At 37.7% G+C, this 24,505-nt stretch overlaps 1 long non-coding RNA gene across 1 annotated transcript; it reads right to left on the bottom strand.

Annotated features, from left to right (window-relative positions):
• Nucleotides 1–20,078: 20,078 nt before the first annotated feature.
• LOC113052486 (uncharacterized) lies at nt 20,079–22,818 on the bottom strand. The gene is made up of 3 exons (XR_003277038.1): nt 22,731–22,818; nt 22,078–22,129; nt 20,079–20,605 (listed from the first exon to the last, which is right to left on the bottom strand). It is a non-coding gene; the product is annotated as an uncharacterized LOC113052486 (long non-coding RNA).
• Between the last annotated feature and the right edge of the window lie 1,687 nt (nt 22,819–24,505).

The raw sequence follows: 24,505 nt of genomic DNA, 5'->3' as shown, positions 1-24,505 counted from the left end.
AAGCCATTGACTTTCATTTGCAAACTGTCGCCAACGTGACAGATGTGAACACATTGTACCTGTTAAAAATCACGGCCAGCCGTGATGTGCATTGCTTTCTGGATCGTCAACCAGAGACTGTCAAAGCGTACTACCAGCAACTGCTACAGACTTTGATTCTTGAATTCTCTGATCCAAACTCAGATCATGGGCTCCTTATTGCTATGGACCTCAAACAGGGCCGATTTGAAAACCCACAGACTTTCTGTAGTCAGCTACGAAACACCTACTTCGGAGCATGCAACGAACCAGGTATGGAACAGGATTTCAACTTAAAAACTCTGTTCCTCCCAAACCTACATGCCAGTTGGAGTTTTCACCTCAGAGTCCCAGCGTGTCCCCGTAACAGAACTACACAAGAGTTACGGAACTTAGCCCACAAAGCTTGCACCAAGCAAAAGACTATTTGTGAAAAGACTGTGAAAAACCCCAACGTCTCTGTCTCTGAGCACTGCTTGGAGTTAACCCTAGATGGCGCCCTACAACACCACAGTCACAGACATTTTTACAGAGAGTCAATACTGTTCCAAGCCAGCAGAGGGCAACACAGTGCAGCCACGTCTGAGACAGCAGAGATCCTGAGGGTGCTGAAAGTGCTTCTTCACATGAAAACTCACAAGGAAGATGAGCCAAGCACCCAGAACACTGCCCGTCATCTACAGACCACAGAGCTAACTGTCACAGCACAAGGTGACAGCAACACCCAAGCTCCACAGTCAACACCTGCACACCCTGAACGAGACTCACACCAGGTACCACAAACACAAGGTACCAGAAAATGCTGTTTTGACTACCTGCCTTCGCAGCGAGCTACACAAGACCGGTCCTCATCACCCACCGATCGTCCCACCTGCCCTAATGCCAACATTCCTGGGCAGCCCTGTCAAAAAGGGGGTGGGTCGAAAAGGAGTCAACAGGGAAGACCTGATCGACACAGGATTAAACCTGACGGTGATCTCATCTTACCTTTTCAAAAGACTCCAATTTGAAGCTAAGAGACAAGATCGAACTCTTACACCTCAAACTTATGAACTGAATGTACAGGTGTACAGACAGGATGACATCCAGTTTGAACAGGTTGTTTCCATTCACCTGACATTCGTTCCGATGAGTCTAATACATCCCATGTATGTCCCACCAATGAACACTCATACATTGCTCATCGACAAAGACCTGCTAGAACACTTTGACCCTTTTCTGAACTTCAAACAGCTAAAAGACTTTGCTCAAGTGCGAGAACCTCTTTCTCTCCAGCCACACAGGTTGCTAGAGCCAGACTGTCAGGTCGCAGAGGTCACGGGAACTCCCACAGAGCCAGACGGTCAGGTCACAGAGGTCACGGGAACCCCAGCAGCCAGCCATGAGTACAACGCCCTAACAACAGGCCCAAGTTCAAGCCTCTGTACCTTGGTCAACAAACAGGGTACGGTGGTACCAGCTTACACCAAAGGGGTCGCTGTTCGGCTCAACCTGCAAGGTGGTCAAACCTTACACCACACGCTGGGTTTCTTCCAATCCTCACCTGAATGTGTGGAACTCGGACTCACACTTGCAAACAAGCATGTCAAACACCAACACCTGTTCCAGCAATGTGATAACATCACAAAAACACACAATGTGATCGTGTACTGGAAGAAGGAAAAAGGACACTCAAAGTTACCAAGTCTAGACGAGGACTTTAAAGATCACGCTGACACCCTTGCCAAAACTGGCACACTAAACAACATTCTGTGGTCACTCCCAACCCACCCACCCACATTCAAGGTTGAAGTGATTACACACAGCACAAGAACTTTACTAGCTAAACTGCCTACCTCAGAATCGCTTACGCAGGCTCCGTTGTCTACACAGACCAACATAGCGGACATGCGGGCTTCTGAAACCTTGATAATGACTTTGTTTTACCACCTCTCAGACCCCTCCATCCACCCTGGCAACCAGTCTACAGTCACTGACAACCAAAGCCCCAGACCACTGCATGATACACAAACCATGCTGCGTGCACAGAACAATATTGTGGGTTGTGCACCGTCTGACATCACAATGCCAGGGCGTGTAATGCCACGGAGCAAAAGGGGGATAAAGCCAATATATTTCCATGACGCAGCATGTGCTGCACCACGCAGCACCAGAGCCACTGACACAACACTGAGGCAAGCGTCATGCCAGCAGCAAGATGTGGCAAAACATGGGCGAGGGCGAGCTAAACCCAGTCGCCGCCCACGAAGCAAAGAGACTGTCCTGTCCAACCAAAGACAGGCCTTGTTTGTTTCTTTCTCCCCTTTCTCTCTCTCTCTCCCTATTATCTGTACCAGGATGCTGCTGTGGTTTGCCGTGCCGTGCTGTCAGCCAAAGAGAGGACAGCTGCCACCGAGAAAACCGCTGAGACTCCTGACTACCGATGACAGGGCACACTACCCCAGCACTGTAACCGAATACAGCTGTACAAGGTTCCGATGGAGAGAGGACTCCCTCACTCACACTGAGGCCGATGTCAAACACCTGTTCAGCCAATATGAGAAAGTGACGGTTACACAAATGGAGTTAGGTGGACACCACCACCGCTCCAAACAGTTCCCGGGAGCTTTGCTTAGAGCTGCTGCTGCCGCCAGAATGTTTAACATTGTTATGTCCAGTGTCAATGCAGCGAACCAGACTGTAAACTCCTTGAAACCACTGTTTACTGTCTTCCAGAAGAACTTTACCCAGACTCAGCTGCCTACAGCGTTAACAACAGACATGCTGTGGGAGGTTAGCTCCTCCAAAGACAGCCTAACCACGAGTAAAACCCCACCATACATGATACCCTTAAGCCTTGTGTTAACTGTGCTGTCTTACACCATCACCATGCCAGCTGACCTGCTACGAATGCACCTGGCCAACTCTCTGGATAGTGCCTTCCTACGGCACGTAAACCCCAAACAGAGAGAAGTGAACGTGCTCCTGAACCAACTCATCAGCGAGTCAAACCAAGTCTACAGACCTAAAGACATTGTCAGTGTCAGGATGTGGAAGAGCAACACCCACACCAAAACACACATTCCAAATGTGGTGGCCTACCACGACAGCAACACACAGCTGTACCTGGCCCCAAACATGCACATGTGTACTTTAACCAAAGACATTCATTATCTCTGCCTTAGCAAACCCTTCCTCAGACACAACTCTGAAGGAATCTGCGAGCTGCAACCCTGGGTCAGCGATACGCGCTGCCCTGCCGAAGCCAAGCCTCGTACACAAGTCACAGAAACGCAAGCAGAGATTGTGGGTAACAGATGGCTCGTCAACACTCCTGTGCGCTCAGCTATGCTGACCTACGACCAGCATGACACCACCACCCGTGCCAACCTGCTGGACCAAGTACTGAAAGGTACCACCCAACACATTGACATTACTCCTGTCGATACAGCCCTCCAAGCACTGTCTCGACAGCCCATTCTGAACCAGTCATCTGCGGTCCTAGCCTGGACTGCTGCCGACACTGCACGGTGCATCTCCACCGTCATTGGTCCCGCCCTGACTCTTGGCGTGACCTTCATCCTATACAGGATACTCAACGAGATGCAAACCTCTACAGCCAAACTCACGACAACTGTGGCTGGAGGTCTCCGATGGAATCCCCGGAAAAGGGACGCAAAGTCAAAGACAATACCGAACCTCACCAAGCTGAATCCTCAGCTTCAGGAACCACCTGTCATCATGACCCACCTGCTGCATGACCATCACGATTCACCTGTCATCTGCCCATCCGGGATGATTGCCGTCCGATGATGTCCACACAGGGACTTCATCTGACGAAAGGGGGAGATGTAACAGATATGCAGGTCAGCGATTCATGGGTTAAATTCTGTTTTATAAATTCAGACTGTTGGTACTAAATGCCAGCCTGGCTGGACTTAAACTATTTACGATGCCCATGCGAGCTTCAAAGAAGAAACGAAAACCCCCAACCCAAATTCTTCCAACACTGGAGACAAAGGAACTTTTCGTATAAGTTCCTTACTTTCATTTTATTATTAATATGTATTTTAATTATGTTTATGGATTGCATAAAATGGTTAATCCTTGTTATGTGAAGAATATAAGTTGCAAGCTTATACTTTAGGAAATGTCTTTCCTCACTTTAACTTCCTCAAAGAGAGCCATGCTTCTGCAACCCCCACTTTTGCAGGTCGTAAAGTTTACGACCACACAGGACAGGAGAGAAGCCAAGTCACTGGCTTCTTTTGAACAATGCATTCTATGGAATGTATTCATTAACTTTCTGTTTTCATGTTTTATAAATGTATTACGTATTCCCTTTTGGTACATTTAGATGTTTCCCAACATCTGCAGTGTTATCATGTGTTAAACAAATCTTTTAATGTGTAATTCGATCTAAAAATTAGATCTTTGGTCATATATATATTATGTCTAGTCTTGTTCTAATCGTCATGCTTTGACAGACCCATTTATCTAGAGCAAAGTAATGAAAAATGTATTTAATCTGGAATAATGAACTTGCTTTAATATTCCTGATGAAATCGGACAGGCCCTAAATCATCAGGGGGTTGTCTCAACCGAGACAAAGGAACTTTCCCTCCGCTTCAGATCGCGGACATTCATTGGATGCTCCCTCGAAAATGGGCGTGAACTATTTCAAGCTATAAGAATTGACCAAACAAGGTCCACCCTCTCTTCGCTCTCTTGTCGCTCTTCTTGCTCTTCTTCCCGTTCTCGGACACGTCGCTCCGCGCGGCCTCGGGCCGCGCTTGGTCCTCCTCCCCCCTCAGCACACGGACTGAGGAGAGGAAAGCCATTTTCATGGCTCATTTGGAAACTTTCCTTTTCGTTTCGTTTCTTTTCTTTTCTTTACTAAGTTTATTAAACTATTCGCCTCTCCACGCAAGGAAGATGAATTCTGGAACAATGTTTGTTGAACCTTTCAAATACCGCGCGAGGACAGAACAAAGGACCACGTGCTCCACGCTCACGCCAAGCGCAGCGTGCACGCGCGTCACATGGCCTCCGTTTCATGGCACATGGCTGTTTCAACGGGAACAGTGCGTAAAGCTCACAAGCTCGACGCCGATCTCACGCCACTCACATGGGACACCTTTTGCAAGTATCACTTTCTCTATGGAGATTTAAATGCTGCTTTAAAGTGTTGTTATGATCTGATTTGTTGTTGGCTTCTAAAAGTTACTGACTATGATTTTCATACCTGAGCTCCTTATGTGATCCCATTCTATTTTCTCTCTCTCTCTCTCTCTCTCTCTCTCTCTCTCTCTCTCTCTCTCTTTTATTTGGATTCGTTATGTATTGTATAAAGCTTACTGTTTGTATTTTCGTACGCATATTTACTCTGTGTGATTTGTAGTTTGATGTATTACTAGTTGAATTATTAAAAACTCATATATAAAATGATTGGCTTTGGACTCCACCCCACTCACATTACGAGTCACTGAAATGTTTTGGTCTTTAGCTACAAGCTCTAAATTTAGAAACTAAATTTATCATAAGGATAGGATAATATTTTCATGGCCAGAGAGTACTTTTCCTTGAATTATAAGGCGTGATAACTTTATTGAAAATTGATAAGTCTACAGTGGTGTGCAGGACATACCACGGTTTGATCTGCAGCAATTTATAGTAAGAGATATCACAATAATTGATATGAAGAATGTAATATTGACATATTAATGAGTAAATTACAGTGCCCTGTGATTAGTATTGGTATTGGCAATTGAGCTATTTTTCATAATCAATAAAATTAAATGTAACTGTCATCTGAGATATATATTAATCAAATTCTTGATTAATTATTCAAATTCCCTATATATCATTTGAGTTAATTACTATGTAAAACTCAATGTTGTTACATAGCAGTTGTCTGAAGTTTTGGTTGATTGTAATCCATTACATTCCTTTCTATCAAAGTTATCTGACATTATCAGGATTCATTTTTTTCTGACAGTTTAACTCTGAGTTCTTGTCATATTTTATTACCATTTTCTAAACTATAGGAAATAAATTGTGATAATGTCAATGTTGAAGGTGTTTGAATAACTTTTGGTTTGATTGTATATTCAATTTTTACAGTGAAGACTATGCAGTGCTATTATATATTTTATTTTACAAGTGCTATTTTAAACTATTTAAAACAGGGCCTACTGGTACAACCTGCACCTAGGCCCAGCTAACCACAGCTACAGCCCTGGCAGCAGCCAACTACAGTAAACCTTTCCTTTAATGATGTACATCCCAAAGTAATTATATTATCCAAATAAGCATATTTTTAGAATATCCACTGGCACTGAGTGCAAAACACTTAATGATCTGCATTTTCAGAAAAGCATAAATTTGACAACATGTTACAATAAGCCATGGGTATTATACGATTATTAATAAGAATGGTAATTGATAACCTAATGCTGAGTAGTGAAATGTTGTTTCCATTTTAGTGTCACTTTCAATAACTATACACCCCTTTCCTGAATTTTATGTTAAACAAAGTAGCTTATAAAGGTCTGTTAGCTAGATACGGGGTTAGTTACCATATGCTTTCACATCAGACATCTAAAAATATATGCCTTTAAGAGTAGGTTTACTTCACTTGGTCTCTTGTATAATTTCCTTGGCAGGAGATGATGGTATTGATGGCTACTTAGTCAATTCACTTTTAAAAATGCATACTGTATGCAATTAGCTGTTTTTTTAAATTGGTTCTGGGCCTCCATTGATTCTATGTCTTTCCGAACTTCTTCTTTAGTTGAACGAGGTCACCTTATGATTAAAAAGATAATCATGTCTGTACCCCTAAGCTACAGAAACATAATAGAAATCCTTGCACATTTCTATCACGGTGGGTTTTAATAATTATGATGATTATTTAAAAAGACAGCTTTGCTCTGATGGGAACGAGAGCTTCATTGCATTGAAGGAGTTATTTTATATATTACAGAAGATCCTTGCTTTGCTACAGATCCATGTTTAGTAAACTTATTAGACTTTTCAATGATTAATTAATTCCTCGTGGACTTCACAGCTTACTTAATTAGCTTTTGAATGTTGGCTTAAATGGTGACGGTTGTAGAGTAAAACATTCTCACAATTGTAACATACTAATAATAATGAAAGGATATGAGGATAAAATTTAAATTGTTATAAATGTAAATTGTGCATATAGTTATTATTATGATTATATAATTGTGAGAGCATATATTTATAAATATGTATAAATATTGAGTATATCAATGCAAACCTGAATGTATAGTATACATCTAAACATAAATATTTCTTCATTATTAGGCATGTCAATACAGGCAGATGTTCCTATTGCTTTATTTATGAAAACAACATGCATATGTATCCTGTACATGTACCAATGCAGATATTGTACTGAATTAATTGTTGTAATAATTGCACATGATGCTGCAGTTATCTCAGTGAATACACGATTTGTAAACAGATGATGTCATTCACAGTTTCCCTATCCCTCTCAGCCATGTTGAATTGTGTAGAAAAGATTAACACTGTGAGGACCATCTAATGAGATGAGATGTAGACAATATATAGATATGTTCAGGATTTATAAATATCTATATTTCGATTTACAGTTATAGTTTCAAAATTATAACTATATATTCATGCTTTACATTTATTTACAATTATATTAACAATATATCCTGATTTACTTACATTTAGACTTATAACGGCATATTCTAATTCATATACCCAGATGTGGATCTATATACAGACTTACAACTATATATTCTGAATTACATGTACATATTCAGATTTATAAGTATATAGATTTTGATTTACTTCTGTATTCACAATGTATATTTATATTAGTTGACTGCACTGAAACATGCTCTCTACTGAAACTTTTAGTGGTGAATATGTGAGGAATAATGCATGGCTAGCTGTACATTAAACAGTTTTAATGCATGACGTGGAGGCCAAGAACCACCTGACATGAAGCGAATCACAGCCGTGGCAATATACAATAAATATATGGGCCAGCTGAACTGCACTGTAATATCCCGTGCCACCATAAGAAGCATCTTAGAACTCAAGCAATCAATCAATCAATCAATCAATCAAAGAAGTGCTGGAAGTATTGACACACTTATCTAATACAACAATGCAGAATTGTAACTCTTGAGAAAACATTCACCTGTGACAGGATACAATCTGGTGGGGATGTGCTGCTGGTATTGAGGTGTGTTAGGGGAAGAAAAGGAGTAAACAGAGTAAACAGACACTGGCGAAAAAAAACAAATGGCCTCTGAATGATGGTTTCATTACCACTGTCTGGTCTCTGGACTAATCCAACTCCTCTTAGTATTTCAACTTCCTCCCTTTTCCTCTTTGCTCTTTGTATTTTATTTTTAGTCATTCCAGTGAGTAAATCTGATTGTTCAACATCAGTGCTTTTCTAATGCTAATGCTAATTCTAATATTCTAAGTATATATCAATTATACCCGATCAATTTTTGATTTCCATTAATACAACCACGTCTTCCATTGATTCAACCAAGACATTTGGTATTCAATGGATTTATCGATTTTGACAGTGGAGATTGAGAGGGCAGCTTTTTGCTTGGACATAAATTCAATGAAAATGTTTGATGCTACAGTGGAATTGGCTTGTTAGCCTGAATGTGGAAGGTTTGCTTTTCTCCAATTAGTTAAGAGGGGTCGCTGACATCCATAAAAAAAAAAAAAAAAAAAAAAAATTATTTGATTTTGTCGTCAAGCTTCAAAACCTACAGCCAGCAGGTACAGTGCAGTAAAACTAAAATAATAATAATAATAATATGACCTCCATTCAAACCTGGATGTAAAGTGTTTTTGTGTGGTTTTGTGTTTGTAGAGAAAACGTAGTGGTATTATCTCTGTTGTGCGCTTTCCACAAAATACTGAGGATTGTACCTATCGTTGCGCAACACTGAGTAGCCTAGATACCTTACCATTAGTCTACCACTGCCCACAATAATAGAGCCTCCCAATCATGTTATTCAAGTGTTATTTCTCAGTCAAAAAAGACATCTGGACCAGCAGGAGCCTCCGTTCAAGCATTCACTTCAGAAAATCAATTACAATGTATCTATGGGTCTATGAGCCAACCAAGCATACCGTCCCAAAAGAGATGTGTAACATGATCAGTTCATAAGAATCGTGTAATGCTTGATTTAGCATGTATCACAGTTTTATAAGACCATTAGCTCGTCCTTTGATCTTGAAACTAAATAGCAGAGTGCTTTATTTATGCAGATTATATTTTTGTCTGTGTAAATGAATCCAGTTCAACAACATGAAGAAAACAGAGCACAGATATAAAATAACACTTAGGGGGAAGATGAAGGAAGCTGTCCCCCCTCATGCATTTATGTCAATTTACCTGTACATGTTCAGGATTATAATTCACCATACAGATTATTATTATCACGGGGAGTTTTTTTTTTTTTTTCCTCAGGCAAAAAAAACAAAACAAAAAAAACCTTCTGTGTTAAACATCCCAGCGGTCATCAGATTTTTCAGAAAATACATATCTGATAATTTTTAATGGTTTGTTTTTGATGTCATTAATGTAAAATAATTAACCAAATAGTATACTGTATGTATACCTATGTATACAGTTGAATAGCTGAATAATGGAAGCCAGAGTCGTGGCCTAATGTTTAGAGAGTCGGACTCGCAATCAAAGGGTTGTGAGTTCGAGTCTTGGGCCTGCAGGAATTGGGGGGGGGGGTGGTTGGGGGGGGTTCACGTTGTGTGTGTGCACTTTGGATGGGTTAAATGCAGAGCATGAATTCTGAGTATGGGTCACCGTACTTGGCTGAATGTCACTTTCACTCACTTCACAATAACAGACAAATCAAATCAGATAATCCCAGCAAAGCAATACATCTAAATTGCACTATACAGTTTCATTATTTACCTGTATATTTTAACTGAAGGAATGTAATAGCAACTATGAATGGACTTAATGCATGATTGCTTCTGCATTTAGCTTCACAGACCTCCACATTTATATCTTGTGTAAATCTTGAATTGTCCCACAACTGGACACAACAATATTGATACGATCCATCTTTATGCTAAAGGTGTTTAAAGCTTCTTGAACTCATTAAAGGGGCCATGAACTGAGAAATCAAAATTTCACTGATCTTTTGACATATAAGAGATCATTGTACTATATAAACATTCTGTAAGTTTTAGAACTCAAAACTTTCCCGTTAGTCTAAAAACTGCTTATATTGAAGCTAGTCTGCCAAAACGACAGGCTGGTTGTGGAATGTGCCACTTTATGACATAATATTGTGGCTAAACACCACCTCAGCAGAATAACATCCCTGCCCACTGATTTGTGCATATACTGTGAATAATGTCTACAGAGAAACCAAACAATAAACTTTACTTGATGAACTTCATTTTTTATGAAGTTCCAGACCACGTCAGTAAGAACACGGTCCTTTGTTGACTTCATTTTACTGAGGATTCATTTACAAACAATGCACAATCCGCCTCATGATTTTCAAGACTGAAACAAAAAAAATATGCTTTGCCAAATATATAATATACAAGTGTGAGTGTGTTTTTGTTACATGGTCATTATTGCTTTGTATGTTATCATTGGGTGTGCCTCAAAGGTCCTGAAAAGTGAAGCTGCGGGCTCTTTGATCGCCCCCTGGTGACTGGCTGCAGTACAGGTCCATAAAATGAGATGGACTTGAGTCAAAAAAAAAAAAAAAGAAGGAAATTACTCATCCAATACAATTTTCTGAAAGATGGATTTGGTGATTAAAGGTAGTTGTTATAATGCTGATATATGTTCAATTGTTCGTTTTTGTGATAAATTTGTTATTAGCTAGTAATTTGACGCTATAAAAATGGGGTGTGTCATTATGGTTGATTGGGTTTGCAGGAGTTTGGGCGGGAGTTTGATACCACAGCTTCACCTAATGAAACTACTGTGCAGACTCTGGTTCCAAATGAATCTCTACTGTGCAGACTCATGCTCCAAACGAATCTCTACTGTGCAGACTCATGCTCCAAACGAATCTCTACTGTGCAGACTCAGGCTCCAAACGAATCTCTACTGTGCAGACTCAGGCTCCAAACGAATCTCTACTGTGCAGACTCAGGCTCCAAACGAATCTCTACTGTGCAGACTCAGGCTCCAAACGAATCTCTATTGTGAAGACTCTGGCTCGAAACGAATCTCTACTGTGCAGACTCATGCTCCAAACGAATCTGTACTGTGCAGACTCTGGCTCGCAACGAATCTCTACTGTGCAGACTCCGGCTCCAAACGAATCTCTACTGTGCAGACTCAGGCTCCAAACGAATCTCTACTGTGCAGACTCAGGCTCCAAACGAATCTCTACTGTGCAGACTCAGGCTCCAAACGAATCTCTACTGTGCAGACTCAGGCTCCAAACGAATCTCTACTGTGCAGACTCTGGCTCGAAAGAATCTCTACTGTGCAGACTCAGGCTCCAAACGAATCTCTACTGTGCAGACTCTGGCTCCAAACGAATCTCTACTGTGCAGACTCTGGCTCCAAACGAATCTCTACTGTGCAGACTCTGGCTCCAAACGAATCTCTACCGTGCAGACTCTGGCTCCAAACGAATCTCTACCGTGCAGACTCTGGCTCCAAACGAATCTCTACCGTGCAGACTCTGGCTCCAAACGAATCTCTACCGTGCAGACTCTGGCTCCAAACGAATCTCTACCGTGCAGACTCTGGCTCCAAACGAATCTCTACTGTGCAGACTCAGGCTCCAAACGAATCTCTACTGTGCAGATTCTGGCTCCAAACGAATCTCTACTGTGCAGACTCCGGCTCCAAACGAAACGGGTGTGGTTTAGTGAACCCTGCAGTTTAGTCTTTTGTTGGTGCCTGGTTTGCCCACTTTTTGTTTTGAATTATAAATAAAGCAGTCAGTAGTGTGACCGCTCAGTTTTTTGAGGCAAGTTGATTTTAAATGCAACTTCCAAAAGACAAAAAAAGCAGAACAACATTTTCAATATTTGATACAATCACAGTGGCGTGACTAATTCTTTCAACACGTCATATCATCTGCGGCTAAATTAAAATCTGTAATCGCTGGCAGGCGCTGAGCCCGAGACAGGCGTGTTTGTTCAGCGCTGCATTATAACCAATCACATATGATTCTGTTGAGCTTATGAATGCAATGACCAATCAGAGGTGTTCAGATGAGTCATTGCTAAAATGCTGGTGTTTTCTTCACTCGCTCGCTGACTGAATACTTATTTCTGGTGAATTCTCATGTCAGAAACAACATAGTGCAGATGTGTGTATGAATTTATAAGTATGAGACTAATATCACAGTGTAAACAGCTTCAGTGATTAATTGGAGTTTTAGAGAGTGCTTGAACTCTAAACTTAAGCCAGTAAAAATGTTTTTGAAATGAAAGTGTTATGATTTTACCGTAACTTACTAATGTTTTTATTAAATTCACATTAAATACAAAGTCACTTGTACTTAAATATTTTATTGCAAGACACCCATTTCTGTTACTTAAGTAAATAGACAGGTTTTGATGCACTGTTAATAGACTACAATATTACCCTTAAGAAACAAAAATATATTGCAGTATATTATCATGTAATATATTAGGCATATATTCTTATATATATTTATTTTTTCCAATATATTGCAATATATTGAAAGCTGCAATCATTTGTATATTTTGCAATATATTAAATAATATATGTATCATCAATATATTATTAAATGTATTCAAATATATAAAATATTAGAAAATAAAAAGGGGAAATAATATATTACAATATATCACATTATATTTTCAGAAATATATTGGTAAATATATTTTCCTTTCGTTAGGGTAGGCAACTTTGATCATCACCCATTTTAGAACAACTTAATCTTTGAAGGTTGAAGGTAGAAAATGCATCTATTTACACATATTAGATAATAGAGAAAACCTATTTCAAGATTGAATGAAATAAAATACAACTTAAGTGCAATTGTACAAACATGTAGTCAGTCTGCATGCAGTCCATTTAGATGGGTTCTACTAAAACAGCCTATACTTCATAATAAATTAAATAACACAATAGTTAAGTGGACATTTTTGTAATTATATATTAATAAGTCTCATCAAACCATATGTCAATATCAGTAATGTTCAACAGCTTTCATATTTAGTTTTTTAAATTGGCATGGCATGTATTTCAGTCTTTAATTGTTTTTAACGATGTGTGAGGTGCTGTATTGCTTATGTTCATCATCTCTTTGTCCTGAGGAGGAGAATGAAATGATTTTCTGCCTGTGTCATGGGAGTGTTTGTGTGTATGTGTGTGTGTCCTTGTAGATACAATAGAGAACATCAGTGTATTTCCATGGATTTGAAAGTTATATATATATTCATATATATATATATATATATATATATATATATATATATATATATATATATATATATATATATATATATATATATATATATATATATATATATATATATATATATATTACATTTAAAGAATAAATTATAAAACCATAACTCCTATGTGTTTGTCATCTTCATGTTTTATGTTTTTATTTGTTGTTATTTTGTGCTGAATATATATTTGCCGACTTATACTTCACAGAACAAAAAACAGGAATGCTGACTGTTTTATTAATGTTGAGCTGAAGAAATTGTATCCTGCCTATGACTGTGTGAAGGACAACATCGCCTGCAGATTCAGACCATTGCTGCCAATTATGTGCTTTTAAGCATTATCACCTCAGTAATGAAGTTCCTTCTTCCTTCCTTCCTTTTCTTCTTCTATCTTTGTTTTCCCATCTGCAAACCTTTATCCATGACGGCTATGTGGAGAGCCAGCAGAGCATTTCAGAGGTTCAATCTCACAGATGAACAACGGCAGGAAGTCAAGCAGAACATTAGATGAAAGACAAACAATAAAGGAGAGAGAGAACGACTGAGAGAGTGATATAACCCAAAGCCTTCCCATTTTAGCTCAAATAGATTTTCACTGGTACCTAGGTGACACCTTCGAAGCCATGAATCTATCTGGAGACCCATTGCATGTCAATACCCAATCAGATTCTTAGTTTTCTCATAGGGCCACCAAAATGGTGGGTACACCAGTCCTTATTTAATGGTGTAGAGTATTAATCCTCATCTGCCATTTCATAGAGACAGAAGACTATTACAAGCTTGACACTAATGAACTGCACATCCATGAAACGAGGCCACGCACTGCCATCTTCATTATCTGACTGAAGTGGCTGTGGAGAAACAGAAATTCCCACCAAATTTAAGGACCGGTCACAGCAACATCTTATTAAAGAGATGAATGATTAGGTTTGATGCCATATTCAGTTTGATGCTTTACATGTCTCTTGGATTGACAGTGTCCCTGCTTTACTGTTAAGAGGTAAAACTATAACTGAAGAAGGCTGAAACTGATTCATGGCCTTCTTATGTAAAAAAAAAAAAAAAAAAAAAGGTTCTATTTGTCATTTATATCGTTCCAAACCTGCATGTCTGTCTTTCTTCTGAAAAAAATGTCTCTTTGATTGATTAATTGATTTTGCCCATATAATGAAAATAAATGCACTGACAACAGAATTCTATCTTGTAAAAGTGTGACTGGCCTGGAGGTTTGCACAGCTGTGGTCTTCAGCAACAGGAGAATATCTGATGGTTTGTTTATCCCAACTACAACATGTCAGTAGCCGTTTGGAACATATCGCTGAGCACAAAGACAGCACATGCAAACTAGACATGTGAGTCAAGACATGTGACATAGTGTATCTTGCCTATGTAATGTTACCGATTCCTCCAAGGAAATAACAGGTTTATAGCTTTCCATGTGCTATCACTGAATGCATAAAACCATCATTCTGTGTCTACCTCACTGCAAAATATTCTTTGGTAGACAGAAGGAAACACAGTAAACAGTATCATCCTTGATAATGAAAGAAGTGACTAAAAACTAATAACCTCAGCTACGAAGTAGTTTTGGGGTTAAACCAAGAAAGAGAAAGAGAAAAAAATAATAATAATGAAATGAATGTTTGTCTTATTTTGATTTGTGCAAGAGAGGATCAGAAAGGGAGGAGGCAGAAGCTAGTGTTGTCAAACTGTGAAACACCAGCTGTTTTTCAAACAATCCTGTTGATTTGCACAGTAACCACCCACAGGGGCCTTGCTTGGTCCATCGAACGTTGTCATTACCTACCATGTCTGTTGAGAACTTCTGGCCTTGGATTTGTGTCGCGTGGTGAGAGCAGCTGGAGATTTTTAAAGTTGGATTCTTTTTTCAGCACCTAAATGGCACAGACATTCAGTTAATTAGTCATCCAGCTCTTTTTCAACAGTCAATTTTATTTGTTATAGAACAAGAGTGAATATATAGCGAGAGCAGGTAGGTGCTTGTATGTTGTGTATTGATGTTTTTTTGTTTGTTTTTTTGCCACTAAATTATTTTTATTGAACTTACTGTACAGCACTTTGGTCGACTTAGTTGTTTTATTAGGTGCTTTATAAAAAATGTTGGAGTTCTGGTGGGAACACATACTGTGCACACCGTGCATGATCAGCTGTACTTAAAGGAATGCACAAACAAAAAGGGAACAAAGAAGAAATAAACCTAAAACGCTTCAAAAATAAATAAATAAAAGGAAACCAAACCATTATATTTTAAAACATAATATTTTAAAGTCTAAATTTCAAGTAATTGTCACAAATCTTACAAGTTACATATCATACCCTCTGACCTCCTTGCACATCCATCATTGTTATTGTTTCCACCTTAGGAAACAATAACAATGTTCCACGTAGCTTTCCATCTACTCCTTTGTCAAGTACTTAACAGCAGTAGCCTAACTTTGAGTGCTGCCACCTTGTGAACTCTCCAGTTAGTGCAGTCAATTCCAGACATGTGGATGGATATGGTCACAGATGACATACTTTTGGCTTCATTATAGCATGATACTGGAAAACATTGTATATTTGTTGTTATTTGTTGTCTTGAAACACCACATAACCATTAAATCCTGTAGTAATGTCACACTCTTACACAGTTGTTTTTTTTTTATTTTTATTGTTGTTAAAATATCTAAATATTAACTGAAATTCCACTGTTCATCCTTTCTGCAACACTGCCATATTAATATGTTGATAGCTTACTTCTAATTACCCGACTGATGTTTGCTGCAGTATGTATTATTCAGTCCATCTTTTAATATGGAATAAAGTGAAAGCCCACCAACTGTAGCACAAATGTAGGCCAGTCCACTCATGGTCAAGTGCACACACACACACACACACACGCACGCATGCACGCACACACACACGCACACACGCACGCACGCACACACACACACACACACACACACACACACACACACACATATATATATATATATATATATATATATATATATAATTTTTTTCCTAGGAATTAATGATGCAGTCTAAAATCTGAATTTATAAAAATTATCTCTAGATTATCAATTACTTGTTGGTTACAAACTCAGTGGTTTTCTAAAATAAGGCATTTTACAGTCAGAAAAAAAGATAAGATTTTCTTTTAAAACAAGAAAATGAATTTATCTTTCAAAGTACCAGAGCTTATATTAATGTTGCTTAGATGATAGATACATATATGCTTTTTGATGCATTAAATCAAATGTAATAGGAGTAGACAATATACATGATTTTAAATTTGTTTCTATAGTAAAGGATAATTCACACAAATGGTGACCAACACAGACAATCACCTGATTACAGTATTTTTTTGTTCAGCCGCTTTTCAGACATTCCACGACCCAACAAACTCTGATTGAACAAGTTCAGTTGGGGGGAAATGCCGCCAACCAACAACAACAGATGAAAGGAAAACACACTGATCCATCAAACGCAGGCAAATGTGAATTAGCCTTCACTTGTCATGACTGATTTTTAAACTGTCAACATTTTGTTCATCTTCTAAACATTTTAATGTAACCTGTAAGATTTCTGTCCCTGCACTGAATGTCCTCCACACAACCAAATTTAAGTTGGTTTAATAAAGAGACTGTAAAAATAAATAAATCCACATGAACCATCTTGCTAAGAGACAAGATGGCTATATATGATGAACATATAATTTAGGCTTCATATAAGAATATTTTAAACACATATACATAGTTCACACATATTTTTTTATACATATACAGTTAATCAAATATGGTAATCAGAAACTCAGACGTATACTTGATTGATGGTTGAGGTTTGTTTTAGCGTGTCAAGAAGGTATGGTTAAGTTTGTCTGTTTAATGTTATGCAATGAGCTGTATATATGTACACTGATTACAATGTTTATATCTGATATCATGTCTCTTCATGTCTACTTCTATTAAACTGCTTGATTATTTGGATTATTTTTTTTTTTTTTTTTCAGTGGATTGACAAAAAGGATGGGAGAATATTTCCAGTTATTTTCATTTGTGGAGATTAACGAAGATGAATGACGTTTTCCTTTTCGGGTGAACTATTCCTTTCAGAATAGATGTAAGGAATTATGCACCTGTTGACAACATTGTTTTAATACTGACTCTAACCAAGGATGGCTGCTCTCTGAACACATACTCACAACATCCCCAGAGACACACACACACATGACACATGAATCCTCTAAAAGTAACCCAAATCTATCAATTTCTCCCTTCACTCACTCAGATTCTGTGCCTCTCACTCTCTGTTCTCAGGCAACTTTGTCCATTTCGTCAGACTTCTTTAGTATTTTGCATACAGCTGTCAAAAGCTTTCAGTTCTTTCTACAGTCAAACTCAGTGTGCTGTAGTCAATTTTTATTCAGATGAATTAATGCAGTCACACATATTTCACTTTATATGTATATATATATATATATATATATATATATATATATGTGTGTGTGTGTGTGTGTGTGTGTGTGTGTGTGTGTGTGTGTGTGTGTGTGTGTGTTTGTGTGCGTGTGTGCGTGCGTGTGTGTGTGCGTGTTTGTGTGTGCGTGTGTGTGTAAAGTGGGACGTGTACTTTTTAACATACATAGAGCACTGAGTGCTGCCCTTCAAACAGGAAATATTCTTGCGCATAAAATGGATTTTCTTATTCAAATGAATTCCATCGAAGATATATCATATTGCACAGTGTCATGTGCCCACTTGCATACCTTTTGCTACAGTATATCATGAATGCCTCATGTATCTGGCTAAACGTTTGTGTATAAATATGAATGTGTTGAGTAAATGGCTTTTGATCATTTTATGTTATCTCAGCAGCATAAATATTTCTGAATCCTGTTGAGCAGCTTGAGTCAATTCAAGCAGCTGTGAATGGATCTGTCTGAACTCATAAACATAAGCTGGAGACTTAAGCTTATGTTCATAAGCTGTTGGTTCAAGATAAGGCTCTTCTCAAGTTTAAAGGTACTGGCCAATTTTACAGATTCCAACAAAAATCTCATAATTACTAGACTGTGGTACAGTGTAAAATCTGTATTACATTTATGAAGGATTCAAGAAAATGATGATGATATTATCTAAAGCAAGAATATCAGGCTTCACCACCCAGTTAGCATGGCATGTATTTTGAACTTTGGCAAATTTTCCGACAGGGTATTTTAAAAGTTATGAGTAAATGTTTTTCCACTGATATCAGAATGTTTGTTCAAAGTTATCTGTTCTTTTGGGGGAAGTCGTGGCCTAATGGTTAGAGAGTCGGACACGCACTTGAAAGGTTGTGAGTTTGAGTCTTGGGCCGGCAGGAATTGTATGTGGGGGGAGTGAATGTATAGCGCTCTCTCCACCTTCAATACCACCACTTAGGTGCCCTTGACCAAGGCACTGAACCCCCAACTGCTCAACCGGCGCCGGGGCATAAATGGCTGCCCACTGCTTTGTGTGTGTGTGTGTGTGTGTGTGTGCATGCACTTTGGATGGGTTAAAAGCAGAGCACAAATTCTGAGTATGGGTCACTATACTTGGCCGTATGTCAAGTCGCTTCTTAAATATTAGCACAAAAATAAGCTATGTTTAATGTCGAAATGTTTTTCTTTTGAAATGATTTAGTTGGATGTTTGTCTTACATCTTTACTACTGTTACTACTTGTGAACATTTGTTATCATCCCTTTACCAGTTGTCTTTGTTCTTAGCTCATGAATTATTTAATTAAAAGGCCTTCTAAATCTATTTTGACTTGCCTGAAGGTGTTCAAAACCTTCATCACAAAGCCTGTCCAAAATCAGAAAGGGGTGATGTCATGGTCCGCTGATGTTTAGGCACCTCCCTTTAGAAAGCCCATGCCAGAGCAATATAAGTGTAAGGTTATCTGCCCTGATTAAAGGGACACTGTTTCTCTTAACTTCCTGTGCTGAAGCTCCAGTCTGCTAAGTACACTGTAAAAAATGTATAATCTTCCCAACTCAAAATTTTCTAGTGACTGGTCACATCAAAAATTTTCAATTGGCCCAAGTGAAATTCTGTAAATGTAATTTTATCAATTGTAGCAATAGTCTGTTAACATTGGCTAAATTAGAAATAATTCGTTAAAACAATTGAAACTAAATTAGGTTACCAACCCATGTTATTGGTCGAATTATACATTTTAAATTGTAGTAGCATTTCTTTTTAGTTTTCCCTAAACTAAAAATATATTTTGGTAAATTTATATTAGTAAAGCAACTTCACTGTATTGTTTATTCCCCGTTGCCTCAAAATAAAAAAAATATGTACATTAAACACTCAAGCCATACTGCCACATTTTATTTAATACATTTTATCAAATCTACACCAGTATTGTGAAAATACCTTAAATGGTAAATACATTGAACATTTCTTCACAGTAGACCTTAGTAGATAAAAATCATGCATTTCAATTCAGGATTCCAAGATACACAAAACTCATTAGACCTTAGATCTTACATTAACAAAACCACTTTATTTTTTACACAATTACTTTAAACACATTTATTATCAGTGTTTAGAGAAATTTCACTGACATTTTGGTATTTAGGTACTACATTTATGAAACTGCACTAACAATATTAAATATTTTATTTATGCACATCCTAAGGAAGAAGATGGACTCGCATCATTGCACCTGTTCTCAGGACAAACTGATTTCCAGAATTTAATCCATTTAATTTTTAATTCATTTAATCCATGGGATTTGTGCTTCCTGTTCTTATGAGCTGTGAATGTACGGTTACTGGTTGCTACAAAATTACAATTTAAAAATGGACAATGAACCCTCTCGTGGTTTTTAAGATGTCCTCTTAAATGGTGAAGAAATGTTGACTGAGAGCAGATTTCCCTAAAATCACAAGAAAATGTGGTATTCCCCTTGTTGCCAGTCTTTGGATACCCTCCACAAATGTGTTTATAAAGCTCCAATTGCCTTGAAAATGCAAACACATTCTAGGTGTAAACATGGAAAGGAAGTTGCATTAACTGACCAATGGCAAGTTCTGTAGTGCTTGAAAATTAGGTCTTGATGAGGTGATGAAAACTTGCAGAAGCAGCACTGCATGGACTTCTTCTAAACCTGCAAAATAAATAAATGAAAAAGCTGAAAGATGATACTTTTGCAAAAAAAAAAAAAAGGCTTTCTAAAGATAGAGCTAAATGGGGAAAAGTTGTCAGAAAGTCTGTACAGCAACTAGAAAATATAGCAAACTGTGAACTGTGTGACCAGCATGCTGGTGATAGTCAAGTCCACACTGCTGAAAGGGCAAAAGACCCAGAGTAATATTGAGCAATTTCTGTTCTGTATATATATATATATATATATATATATATATATATATATATATATATATATATATATAAAAGAGTTAGAAATCTTTAGAAAAAATTAATTAGATGTACAATTATATAAAATAAAATTTGTTCAAGTTTGTAGAGATTTTCTGAGGGAGGGGTTCCCAGACTATTGCCCATTTCACATAGTCCATTTGCAGTGAGTATGTTAACCGGTTAGAGCTTTCACACTGCAAGCGGATGCGGTCCGGCAGTGTGTTACAGGTGCAGGCCTGCAGCAGTGCGGCGTTTCCACATTAAGTCTATTTTTTGCTGTGCTGGACCCACTAAATTAAAGTGACAGCACATTGTTCGCATTAAAATAAACATGTATTGACGTGAAAATCTAGTAATTTCACCACAGATGCACATAATTTAAAGTCTACTCTGTTTCAAAGTCAACACATGGCTTTTTTCCTTGGATAAAGCAAGGAAAATGACACTATGCCTGGCATTTTGGTAAAAAAAAAAAAAAAAGTGACATAATGGTTAGCACTCATCCTTTCTTGGAGGATTTCTTGTAAAAACGATTTTAAAACAAAAGAAAAGATGAGAATCGGCTGTTTTTGTCAAGCCTGTTGTAAGTTTTCATTTAAAATATATCTAATTTCTAATAAATCTAGTAATTTCACCACATATACATTTAATTTGAATATAATTTATAACTCTACTCTGTTCCAAAGTCATGTACACAATACGGCGTATCTCAATGGGATGCAAGCGGCGCAAGTGATCTTTCGTGCGTATCTCTATGCCATATCGTGTAATTTGACCTCACTTACCAGAAGTGATGGTGTGGGGACAGCTGATTTGAGGTAAAATGTGATATAAATACTGTCACTGACACATTGATGCCTGACACGAAATGATCGGTTTGTGTGAGAAACCCAACAGTATTTAATTATTAATTAACAGATTGCTATTAATAAATAGTGATTTAATTAACATTACTAATTCTGAGCTTTATAGCTTGCCATACATTTACTGCAACACGCACATAAGCACTGCAGACGGAGTATGTGTCAAACGGGTGTAACACAAATTGGCCAACCACTTTGTAAATTATGTAGCCTGAATTACAGTGTCACAAATTTTAGAAGCGTCTCATGGCGGCTCTCAATAAAGCAATTTAACACAATTTAAATATCACAAGAGCTAAGGGTATTTGATACGAATATGGTATGAACAAATATGCAATAAAAACTTTTAAATACTCACTGTGAAAGTCGTAAGGTTAGTCGTTCCGTTGAGTCAGACCTAGGATGTTTGGCTACATTGAGAGAGAAAAAAAATGTTATAACAGAAACATATAAATTATAGCTAGTGTCTCATACATTTATCATAATCACCATATAGTTTGATAAAATTATTTAGTTCAATAAATAGTAAATGAGATATTAGTATTGGGCTAAATTAGTTTATAAAAGGCTATAATGAAACCAAGGCGTGAATTCAATGTTATTTTTCAAAATACAATGTTATGTAGGCTAAAGAAAATATTGTAGCGCACAGACTCTTCATAGTTGTGAAATTGCTGTTTGTTTTGCACCGGCAGTGATGGGGTTAACAAAGTAAGTTCGGAGCATAGATCGGAGGGCCGGGACAGTGTTCATCTCACAGACTGTCTTCGTTCTGATTAAAAGTTCGGAAATAGAGCTTCCCTTGTCTGTCATTTTTCAGACATTACATACTATGTCCTCAAGTAAAACATTCGGAGAGTCGTTAATGCGTTTAACATTACCCAATGCTAGTGTAATGGCCGCGGTAGTGTAACATTAATGCCCATGTTTTACGGTTTTATGCTGAAACATTGAGACATGCACTCGGTTTGACGTAAACAAGAATTAATAAATTCATATTTCAGTACTCACCATAACTTAAATGAAGAAAAATCTGTTTGGAAATGATGTCTGAACTTCTGTCGTCGTACTTCAGCATCGACTCCTCAGTCTCCTCACTCTCCCGCGCAGATATATTTGAATCCACTATACCAACGGTTTCTCTCAGGTGCGTTTTTTTCTCCGCAAGGCTTGTTCGGCAAACACAAATATTTCACTTTTACTTGATTAATTGGCTGAACACAATTTAATATGTTCATTGAATATATATTTTTAATTTTACATTTGGACCATAAGCTAAAATTACCCCAATGCATCTTTTTGTTTGGGGATAATTATTTGAAAGCAATTTGTTGAGTCAATATTTAATTGTCAGTTTCCAAAATGTTTAAAAATTTTTTTTTTTACAGTGTAGCACAGGCTGTCCCGTGGCTGTGGAGCAGCATCTCTCCACAGAATCCATGAAAGTTCTTTAAAACAAATAAATGGCCTTACCCAACCCCTCATCTGGTATGGCTAAATGGGTTAGAAACTTACAAACACACTTTTAATTATGTGCGTGTAATTCTTTAGATGTATTTATTAGCAACAATCACAATAGGGAAGTCATGGCCTAGTGGTTAGAGCATTTGACTCCTAACCCTAGGGTTGTGTCTTTGAGTGTTGGGTGTGTGCACTTTGGATGGGTTAAATGCTGAGCACAATTTCTGAGTATGGGTTACCATACTTGGCCAAATGTCACGTCACTTTATATATATATATATATATATATATATATATATATATATATATATAGTCTAACTTGGAATGTCTGAAAATCTGACTGTCAGAATCATAAAAATTGCACTTTAACATGAAAATATGGCTGGTTTTTGTTTATCATGTTATAGCAGTACTCTTTATGAGTTCTATCAAAGCATATTGATAGATTTATATATTTTTTATTATTATTGGCATTTGAAATATTGCTCATCGAGCACACTCTGAAGTTTGGAATGGGTATAATTTAGTGGTGTTTATGAATAAAATGATTTTTGCCCAAAGCCCTCAATATTTCTAGTCATGTGTCAGTGTAGGATGGAAGAAGAGGCCCAGCTGCAGGAAAAAGTGGCATGGGATCAACAGAAAATCTATCAGCTCTTCACTCAGCAGTATCCATCACACTGTCAGACTGTGCTGGCATCAGCCCTGCTCTGTAGTGCTCAAATCAGCTGAGCCTTGCTTTACCTGACCCAGACTAGGGACCTCTTCTCGTTCGCACTGCCTTGGGTTGACGGACATACTGTGGGGACTTGTGAATGCTGTTTTCCTTTTTATTTCTCTTCTGCATTTTCTCCAAAATGTAGTGCATTGCCACAGTACAAACCTTGCAAAACCTTGAAACCTTGTGTGTGTGTGTGTGTGTAATTGTGTGTGTGTGTGTGTGTGTGTGTATTACAAGACTTACTGTACATTTGCAGCAATACCCAAGACTCAGTGTGCTTCATTCAGGTGCGAAACTGGCCTGTTCTTCTTGTCAGATTTAATCCATGGTGGGCAGTATTTATTAATTTATTTTCTGTATCAGTTTATGTACTTAAGTAATAATTTTTCGATCATCTGTGCTTATCAGAAAATCTGTATTTGGGAATCACTGATTTAACTACCAATGCTGGACATCTTTATTTTTACTCCATTGCATTTCAGAAAGGTTTTTATTTATTTATTTATTTATTTTTTGCCTAATAACATCAGAAAAAAAAAATACTGTATTTTAAGTGTATTTTTATTTAAATTTTTAATGTATCTGTTCTCATCTTATTTGAAAA

The sequence above is a fragment of the Carassius auratus genome, chromosome 32 (assembly GCF_003368295.1).
Source record: "Carassius auratus strain Wakin chromosome 32, ASM336829v1, whole genome shotgun sequence".
NCBI classification, from domain to species: Eukaryota; Metazoa; Chordata; class Actinopteri; order Cypriniformes; family Cyprinidae; genus Carassius; species Carassius auratus.
The sequence above is the reverse complement of the archived record's forward strand: the minus strand, read 5'-3'. Positions and strand labels throughout refer to the sequence as shown.